Raw genomic sequence first — 10,667 nt, 5'->3', positions numbered from 1 at the left:
TTGGGCATGTGTACAGAATTGATCAAGACAAAGAGAGAAATTTGGATGTTTGGATGTGTTTGGATGAGATGATCCTTTTATGATCTCAAGCTGCTAGTTCTGTATATCTTTTAAAGAATAGCGTTCCTCCCGTTTCTTTCTGAATGCCTATGTATTTGAAATACCACATTCCCATGGAGTTAAATTGGTGGGTAAACCAAATAGCAATGGAGAGACACATGGTAACTGAAGAAGGGACCCCGAAACTCTAAAACTCCTTGAAGGAGAAAATAGAGTTTTGGGGTCCCTTCAGTAACCATGAATAATCTATGGCATATTTGGCACAAATAATAAATGGAATATAAGAGACTATACAGGAAACCTGTGATGAGAAGTCTATGAGTTAAAGTCTATGAGCTAACCAGGTAGCCAGAGAAAGTTCTCATGGAAGGGATGGAAATTTCATGCTGGATCCCAGAAAGTTAATTGGGTCTTCTAACAGATTAGGAGATCATTCTATGACAAAAGCATCGTCTCTGGGATCAGAGAATAACTTGGGTTAGAAACCTAGGTCTGTCTATTATTTATTTGCTCACAATTGGGCAGGTCTCTCCTTCTTGCTACCTGTCCCCCCTTAGAGCGCTTATCTGCCCCATCATTTCTTCCTTTGTAATGTCAGGAGATTAAATGATTTCTATGGTTCCTCCTAATTATCTATCTAAAATTTTAAGATTCATCCAGAATGAGCAAGCATGAATGAGCTGTAATCTAAGCTCATGGAAGAGGGACATATAATGAAACATCTGGGATTCTTGAGTCTGTTTTGTTTATCTTTATCAGTTCTGGGTTTAAGTGGTAAAATAAATCTTAGAACCTGGAACTCAAGCTGTGGCTGGCATGCTAGCAAGATTCCATTTTGGTGGTTGCTGCCAGCTCAGCAGGCAAGCTGGAAAAGCCATGGGGCTTTGAATTTGGAATCTGGTGAGACCACACTATATAGGAACTGAGTTAAGTAGTGACTCCATTTTCCCTTCTCCTCCTTAGAGGTTGAAATGATATTGGGGGCTTATTTGGATGGTGAATGTTTGTGTTTGTTCCATTATATACCTTTGAGGTATTAAGCCTTTGTAAAAGTTAATATGGCTAAGTGATTAACTGGAACTGGGTTACTAGGGAGAGCCCCAAAACTAGAGGAATACAATTGATGGCTACTTGAATCAATGGCAGAGAAACCTCCAAATTTCCTTAAGGGTAGTGTGGAGAGTCCTGAAGGAGCAGCAAAAGGTAATACATTTGGTTCCCCAGAGGTGAATAAGGATAATCGCTGTTATTTGCAGAGCCTTGTCTGGATAAAATTAGGCTCTTTGCTGGAGGCATTCTCAGCCTTATTAACTTTAGATACTCTAGTGAGATTCTAGAGAAATTAAAAAAAATAGGGAAGAAGGGAGGAAGGAAAATTAGATTTTATAGTTAATTTTTTCCCCCAGAGTGGCTTCCATTACAAATTAGTTCCACTGATAAAATTTTGCAGACTTCATTTATTGGATTGCTCAAGTACTAACAACACTTTTTTTTGGGAAAAAATATTTTTATCTTTGTTCTTATGATTGATTGAAAGTTTTTTGTACTTTTATTAAATCCTGTATAAAGTGAGAAATTATGGTTTTCTATCATTAGAATGCCACCATCTAGCAGAAATGTTCATATTGTTTTTATATTTAAACAGACCAAGACTGCCTTTTTTGTGAGAGCACTATGGGCCTGTAACTTCTTGTGAGTAAAAATGTCTAAAATCTACCAATAGTTGAATTTTTTTTGCTACTTCTCTAACTGAACATATGTCTTCTAAATTTGTAATTCCATACAGATGGCTCTTACAATGGCAGGAATTTGGAGGGGTCATTTGAACTGAGAGAAAATTTTCTTGAACCTCTATGAGGGTTGCTCATGGTCCAGGGACTCTTAGAGAATTTTGGTATGCCTTCTGTGGAAAAGGACCCTTCTTGGGATTGGCATAAACATTCCACCTGGAATTCTGTCTCCAGAATTGTCATGGCTCCAAGCTTCTAACTCCACTGCTTATTCCTATAACTCAAAAGGACTAATGAAACAAACCAAAAGTCTTGGGTGAGGGTAAGTGATGCTGGACTAATGTAGGGTGGAGGTAACCTTAGTGCCTGTGCTTTCAATAAACAGGATCTTTTTACTCCAACCCCCAATATGCTTGGTACTTGGTGTCTCCCATGTGGGTGTTTCCATCTCAGGAGATTTGGGGATACATCAAAGTTCCATTACATGACAACTTATTTTCTTTTAAATTAGCTCTTCCAGAGATGTGACCTTTCTTTTCTCTGTGTGATGAGTATTTGGAAAATATAAGTGTGTACTGGCTTCTCTTCTAGGTCAGAAAGAACTTAGCTTTTGTTTTGGTTTATCAGTGAGTTGGAGGAAGGAATATTTGTGAAAGTCAGTTTTTGTAGACAGCTGAAAGACTGAGGAAAATGTACTCAACAGGAGAGTTTTCTCTTCCCAAGTAAAAACACCCTCCTACTCCTCTGTCCATTTCAGTGTCAACTCCCTAACTCCTAGACACAAGATTTGTAATCCTCAATTCAGTTCAATGTACAACCAAACAGGTCACAGAAAATCAAATCATCTCCCAAGATCTCCACCTATCTTACTTGTCCCAGGTTTGTGAAGCTCACCTCATCTGCCAGGTTTTTCCTTATTCCTTTACACTGGAAGGCTATGAGAGTTGCAGCAATGGACATCTGAACAATGGTGAGAATCAACAAGAGTGACAAAACACCCTGCAAGAGACAGAGATGGGCAAAGAACATTGAGGAATGAGCCACCTCAACTCGTAGAAAATCCCAAGAGAGCACAGCACCAGGCCTGGCACAGGCACAGGGATTGGGCCTCTGGCACTCATAGGGGCTGCCAGAGAATTCCATTTGTATTTTATTTTTTAAGGCAAATGAGTATTTTCTCATCACTTATAAAGGGAAAGACTTTTATTCAATAACAAATTAAAGAAACTCAAATTTAACTAAGTTTTATTTAAAAAATTAACAAGTAAACCTTTCTTTCCAAATATTAACTTTGCCAATTTGTATCCCCCATTAGACTCACAAGCTCCCTGAGAGTAGAGCTTTTTATTTTCCTTTCATTTTATGCATACCTAGGTGCTTAATGCAGTGTCTGCTACCTACTAGGCACTTGAGAAATACTTGTTCAGGAAATGGTATGGGGTTTCAATCTATGCAGTAAAATACTTACATGAAGGAGGATTTTTCCAATGGAACATATGCCTTCTGATAATGGGGATGTACATTGAAAGTACACGTCCTCAGATAAGCTGTAGAGAATCAGAGCAATCCCGCTCACAGATACTAAAACACTTAGAATACCCAGGAAAAGTTTTAGGCGACTCTAAAGGAAATTGAAAAAAGATGCTCAGCCCCTGGCTTTTTCAAGCATTGTCCAGAGCTTATTAGCTTAATGGTACAAAGTAACAGAAGAATCAGAAACCCCATGCTACGTGGCAAAAATAGAAGTGAATGCAGAGACAAACAAGGATTGGGAGAAAATGGAGGTGGAGGGAATAGAATGACACTGATGAAGATGCTTTATCCCATTTTCAAAGACATCCTATTCCTTGTCCCCATCCCTGAAGGATGCCTTCTTTCGACCCTTTGCTGCTCTTCCAGGGGGATCCCTCTTTTACTTCAAACTCAAGCATTTAACTCATGTGTAACTCACACAAATGCCAGTTTCCCACAGGGAAGTTTTCTATCTTTAGCTCTTTTTACTCATTTAATTTTTATATATTATTAGATTGATGTCAAAACCAGACTTGCTTCTTGTGGAAGGCTTTTAGATCAAGGCTTTCTGTTCGGTATGGGGAAAGTCAGGATGGATTAGCACTGGGTGCAGCCCTTCCTGTGTGCAAAAATTGAGTCACAGGTTGGCTTGCCATTTATCTTCTCACCTTAACTCTCTCTGGTAATCTTTATATCTAGAAGATACTCCCTTCTCCCTCTGGCATACTACTTTATTTTCTTCAAATTCTGCTCAGGTGATTATATATTCCTTTGAGATGGTCTTTCTCTTAGGTGTCATTGCATTCCTCCTCTTCCCTCCCAAAATCTAACTGCCTAGGAATCCTTTTGTGTCCTTTTTATATACTTTGCTACATGTCTTTCCTACTAGAATGTAAGGCTCTGAAAGCTGTTTCTAACACCAGGCATAATGCTTGTCAAGCAGTAGTAGATAGATGATGCTTCTAGATTTATTAAGTATGAACATCAGCTTCAGGGAGAAAGCCTCTAGGGGGAATTTTCAGGGAACCAAAGCTCCTTAGAAAAATATCTAAAGACCCCCCCAAAAATCATCATCTTGAGCTTTCTCCATGAAATCCTTATCTCTGTCATAACTACTGAACTGATGCTTTGTCCCACTTTGAGGTTAAGTACAAGAAATTTGAATTGAATGGAGATGATTTAGCTCAGCCTCTTTATTTTAGATTTACAAAAACTGAATCTTAGGTAGGAGGAAGGACTTATCCAGGGAGAGCTAAATATTAAATGACACAAATTCTTTAGAAGCTTACCTTCTCCAGAGCTGTGGATTTGGTAGGTACTTATTTATGCTAACATAGAAAGGGGAAAAAAGATGAATTTCACCTCCATCTATTAAAACCTTACTTCCTTTCCCTTTTCTCCTAATCTTGTGACAAGATTTTTTTTTTTTATTATAGCTTTCTATCTACAAAACATATGCATAGGTAATTTTTTCAACATTGACTCTTGCAAAACCTTCTGTTCTAAATTTTCCCTTCCTTTCCCCATCCCCTGCCCTAGATGGCAGGTAGTCCAATACATATTAAATATGTTAAAATATATGTTAAATCCAATATATGTATAGATATTTATACAGTTATCTTGCTGCACAAGAAAAATTGGATCTAGAAATAAAAAAAATTGAGAAGAAAAACAAAAATGCAAGCAAACAATAACAGAAAGAGTGAAAATGCTATGTTGTATGACCAGATTTTTTATTTTTATTTTTTTATTATACTTTTTATTTACAAGTTATATGCATTGGTAATTTTACAGCATTGACAATTGCCAAACCTTTTGTTCCAATTTTTTCCCTCCTTCCCACCATCCCCTTCCCCAGATGGCAGGTTGACCAATACATGTTAAATATATTAAAGTATAAATTAAATACAATATGAGTATACGTGCCCAAACAGTTATTTTGCTGTACAAAAAGAATCGGACTTTGAAATAGTGTACAATTAGTCTTTGAAGGAAATCAAAAATGCAGGCGGACAAAAATAGAGGGATTGGGAATTCTATGTAGTGGTTCATAGTCATCTCCCAAAGTTCTTTTGCTGAGTGTAGCTGGGTGTACTGCTCTATTGGAACTGATATGGTTCATCTCATTGCTGAAGATGGCCATGTCTATCAGAATTGATCATCATATAGTATTGTTGTTGAACTATAATGATCTCCTATGACCAGATTTTTTTAAAGGAAAATTCAGCAGTTGGTTGAAGACAGGTCAAAAACAACTGACAAAAAGCACATGTCCAAATCCCTGGAGTATGAGAAAAAGTGACTATAGTGTATTAATAAAATTTATACCATAGACCCTAAAAAAAATGGATGCTTTCTTTTCTTTTATAGAATTTTCACATGGAAGTTCAGAGTGGTTTTCTTCAGGTAAACATTTTTATTTTTTTAATCCTAAGCTTTATTATTCTATAGAGTAATAGTATGATGCAGATAAATGGTGATAATGATAAATAGAAATACTTTGATTATATATGTGCTGACTCAGAGGTAACTATTGAGGATCTAGTGATTTTTTTTAGGGTCAGGAAAAGGGAGCACTAATATTCTCTTCAATTGATATGACTATGAATCATGGAATAATAGACTCATCAAAAATTTGGAGTTCAGCCCATCCAAAGGGCAACAGAGTCCCTCAAGATAGAGATGAAAAATGCTACAAATAAAGATTTGTCCAGTTGTTGCAGAGGATTTTTATGGAAGACAATTATGATTGGAGGTGGAGACTAGAAATCTGGTCCTATCACATATTGAAAACATTGATGTCTAGGAAATTTCAAAAGTGCATAAAGAAAACTTCTAGAGGATTGGGAACCCCATGACAAGAAGGGAAGGCACTCATGGGTCAAGAGCTGCCACAATGGATGGAATTTCCTTATCATTGGATCTAACAGATCCATTAGAATATCTCTTTTGTATTGTAGATGGAGTCCTTTGGTAGTCAGGCTACTGAAGCCTATGGACCTTTTCTTAGAAACTTGTTTTAAATTTTTTTTTTTTTTTTTGCATAGGATTACAAATAAAGCCAATTATATTGAAAAATAATATAATCAGAACGTCAAAAAAAAAAAAAGTTCACAGACCTCAGGTCAAGAAGCATTAAACTATTAAATCATGAAAATAATTTGAATCACCAAAAGACTATTTCTTACCTTTCTTTGGACAGACAGCGATCTAATAATTGTAACAAATCCTGTAGTGGCATACTGTTAAGAACAGAGTAATGTATTAATGCATCTGAAATCACTTCCATTGCATGAACATACATTAATTTAGTTTGGTTCCTCCCTCCACCTCCACCCACTCCCCTAATGTCCTCCTATCTTGATATTAGATTCTTAAAGAAGTCAGAGTTCAATTCAACAAAGAGATATAATGGGGAAAAGAGGCTAATGGTAGTGATATGAAAATAAAGGCACCAGAAGTAATAATATGAAATAGACTTGGGAGAGCATAGTAGTTAATGACATGGAATAACATGACAAGATATCCCTCACAGATAACAGAGATTTTACGGGAAACAGATTAATGTGGCTTAATCAACCACAATGAAGCAAGGTGGAGCCAGGTCATTAAACAACTTTGAGGGGGGAGGATATGATTTGTATAGCTCAGAGGGAGGAGGGGGAGATAAAGACAGGATATAGAGAGTGACAAGGTTGTGTATTGAGATGTCTAAAAGACAGGGGAAAAACAATTCCCATCAAGGCTGACTAAAATGTGCTAATCAAGACAGTCTCAGAGGCTGAAGACAAGGTGGTTGGATTAACAATGAATTCTGACTTCACATCATCTTCGCAACCAGACAATCTGGGAGAACTGACCTGATTATATAATTAAGAAGAATGGGATGGGCTCATTTTAGTAATTCCTGAGAATAAGCCAGTTAATAGGATATAACATTTTTTTTTTTTTTTTATGATTTAAGTTATGATCTAGTAAGGACAAAGGAGAGCTCCAGACAGACTGCCATGAAGTTTTGGGGGAGAGGGATCACTTTAATTTGTAAGAATTAGGGAAGTCCTCCTGGATAAAGAGGCATCAGTTGAATTTGGCCTCGATTTCAATAGGGGAAGTTAAGTGATGAAAAAATTCTATCCTGGGTGTATGAGTCAAATCTTGGCAATGGGAGAGGGCAGAGGGAGAATGCAACTCATGAACTCTTCAGTTTAATAAAAAGCTCCATATGGGAAATATGCTAGGGTGAGATGAAGCTGGAAACAGGCACTGAAGGACCTTACCTGTTGAGATAAAGAGGTATTTGTCTTATTAGGCAGGCAGTGGGGAGCAGGGAAAATTTTTTGAATAGAGTAGTGAATTGATCCATAGCAGATTTGGAACATGACTTATGCAAAGATATGAACAGTGGATACAAAGCCAGAGGTAAGGCAGGGAAAGACTCCTAAAGTGTATAGCACTTCTGGCCACCAACCACATTCTTATCATCCAGGTAACACATTGTGAATTGGAGACAGAAGACCTGAGTTCAAATTTGATTTCAGTCTCTTATTGTCTCGGTGACCCTAAGCAAGTCTCAATCCCTCTCAGTCTACATTCCTCATTTGTAAAATGGTGATAATAACATTTACCTTATAGGATTCTTGTGAGGATCAAATGAATTAGCATATATAAAACACTATAAATTCTGACTTTTATCATTTGACTTTCTAGGTTCATAGATTTGGGGCTAGAAGAGAAAATAGAGTTTATCTATCCATTATCTATTCAATCCCCATTAATAAAGAAACTGAGGCACAGAAAGGCAGGGAGGGGCAGTGATGAGGATCAGGTTATCCTCATCATCCCATCCTCTGTGGAGGTTATGGGTGGTCTACTTTGCTATGTCTGGGCAGAAATCCAAGTGATATCAAATTTCTGAAGTTGTATTTTCTTTATAAATCTGTCCCTGGCTCACACCATCTTGGCTGAAGCCCATTTGGGTCAATCTTCCACGACACTTCCTTATGGGGTCTTTCCTGTCCCTCCTGCCCCATGCCATATGGTGTCTCTCTTCTTATCCCCCCAACCTGGTTCCTAGTGTCTTTCACCTTCTTAAAGCTAATTAACTCTTTTAGGGGGCTAAGCTACTTTAGAGATTTAGCCTGCCAGCTAAAGGCATACTCCAAACTCATGGGGTGTTCCCCTTTTTCTTGGTTAATTGTGAGTTCCACTAAGGCAACTTGTGTTTTTCATCATTAATTATTAAAACCCTTACCTTTGCTATGTGCTCTCCCAACTCTATTTCATATTTACCATTCCTAGTGTCTATTGTATCTCTTAATTTTCTTCTCCTAAATAAACCTACCTTTTGTCAAAGAAAATGGCCACTGTGAATTCTTCACATAACCGAACCCCAACATATGGTGCCTACATCAATCATAGTGACTTTGATTTTTCTATTTCCTCTAAGGGAAGAAGAACTTTGACAACTCCTCAAACAATCTTGTTCTCAGTGCAGTTTCCATACCAGTGGTAGATTCATAGGGACTGCTATAATAACTCAATGATTGCATGGGAATATAATGGTCAAGCCCTAATCCTGTTCTACTACTACTTGTATATTATAATTGTAATCCTCTGTAGGATTATTGGAGTCCAAGATTTCAACCCCATTCATAGAACTGAGTTCATGAAATTAACTAGGAGTTTCAGGATGGCTTTCTGATTCTATATCCAAAGTTACTACATTTATTCTACTCACACATGCTCCTGCCCAGTATGGATATTTTGTGGTATACAAAATGGGAACTTTTGACTGTGGAAAGTTCAATTTTTTGAAACTGGAAAATAAAAAGACTCCAAATGCAATGATGATCAAGCCTATCAGCATCTGAAGAACCTGTGTAAAGACAAAGTGGCAATGGTGAGGAGACATGGCTACTCCTTCTGTCATGAATTTTACTTTTGAACAAGTATGACTTACCCCCAGCAACTTTGGTTCCCCTCTTAGTAAACTTGGCACGAAACCTTGACGTTTATAGGGAATTGCTCTGATTGTTAGCTTCCCTGTATGGAAACAGTCTTGGTGCATCTTGGAGCTTTCTCCTCTGGGGTTAGGTTTTAACATGGTGATATTGTCATTGATTCTTTGCCAGAAGTATGCTTAGAAAACGGGTTGGTTGACATCACAGTTGGCTGTTCTGATCATGTTCTGATCATGTTCTGCTCATCTGCCAAGTTCACTTAGTTTGCTTGACTCCTTACTCCACTTTATATTGGAATCATAGTCATTTGGTCATAAAGTAATAGAATTATAAAGTGAAAAATGTCATAGAGCTGGAAAGAACCTTGAGAGGTCACTTCTCCCAGGTTCCTACATTCAAGTGGGTAGAAAACCTCCTAAGCCAGGACATTATCCTTGAGAAATGTCTACTCTCGAGCCTTCCTCAGGAACCCATTTTCATATACTATTGGCTGCAGACCAATGGAATTCTTTTCTTGCTTAATTGAAGTTCATTTCTTTATTTGACTTTTCTGTGGACCTGTAGAACAACGGGTAAATCGCCTAATCTTCTGATCGCTTTTTATTGAATTAGGTCACTTCTTAAACTCAAGAAAATTAATTTCACTTAAGTTTTAATTGGAATGCCTATTTCCATTTTTTTTAAATCAATTGAGCCCTCTCATCATGTTTCTCAATATCTGAGTTAAGATTGTGCTAATAGATGTAGGACACAAAACCTCAATCAGGAGCTTCCTCCAAATCCAAATAGTATCTATAGTGTCTACCACATTTTAATAAGGATATTGATAAACCAGGTTATGCCCATGGGTAAGCAATGAAGAGGGAAGGAGACTCAAAAGCATGCCATAAGAGCCATTCAATCTAAGAACACATATTAATTATGAGAAAAATCTTAGAGTAAGTGGGACAGAGAAGGCACGAGAGCCATCTTCAAATATGTGAAAGATAATCATGTGGAAATAAGGTAACTTTTTTTTTCTGCTTGGTCCTGGTAGAGGAGTAAAGAAAAAAAAAATCTTGAACAAATAGGTCAGGGTTTTTAGTAGGAATATTTTGGTAAAACATAAAGAATAAAAAACAAAATTCCGATAATCAGATCTGTGCAAAGGAATTGGTCACCTTAAGAATAAGAGTAATGATTTTTTTCATCAAGTAGAGACTGTATTCATTGAGTAGAGACTGGATGCCTGCCAGAGACTTTTTTAGCTAAGATTCGTATTTCGCATGGGCACTGACCCTGTTCTACACGATCTCTCAGATCATTTCAAACTATGAAATTCTGTAATCTTTGGAGCAGAAAGTGTTTATTCTGGGTGAGTGTTCTGCTTCAGTTAATGCATTTCACTATCATGACTGGTTTTCAT

At 37.3% G+C, this 10,667-nt stretch overlaps 1 long non-coding RNA gene across 1 annotated transcript; it reads right to left on the bottom strand.

Annotated features, from left to right (window-relative positions):
• Window positions 1–6,330: 6,330 nt before the first annotated feature.
• LOC127540504 (uncharacterized) lies at window positions 6,331–9,515 on the bottom strand. Its single transcript, XR_007948178.1, has 3 exons — window positions 9,262–9,515; window positions 9,040–9,177; window positions 6,331–6,544 (listed from the first exon to the last, which is right to left on the bottom strand). It is a non-coding gene; the product is annotated as an uncharacterized LOC127540504 (long non-coding RNA).
• Window positions 9,516–10,667: the final 1,152 nt, after the last annotated feature.

Source organism: Antechinus flavipes, chromosome 6 (assembly GCF_016432865.1).
Source record: "Antechinus flavipes isolate AdamAnt ecotype Samford, QLD, Australia chromosome 6, AdamAnt_v2, whole genome shotgun sequence".
NCBI lineage: Eukaryota > Metazoa > Chordata > Mammalia > Dasyuromorphia > Dasyuridae > Antechinus > Antechinus flavipes.
Note: the sequence above shows the minus strand (reverse complement) of the source record. Positions and strands in the feature narration are given on the sequence as shown.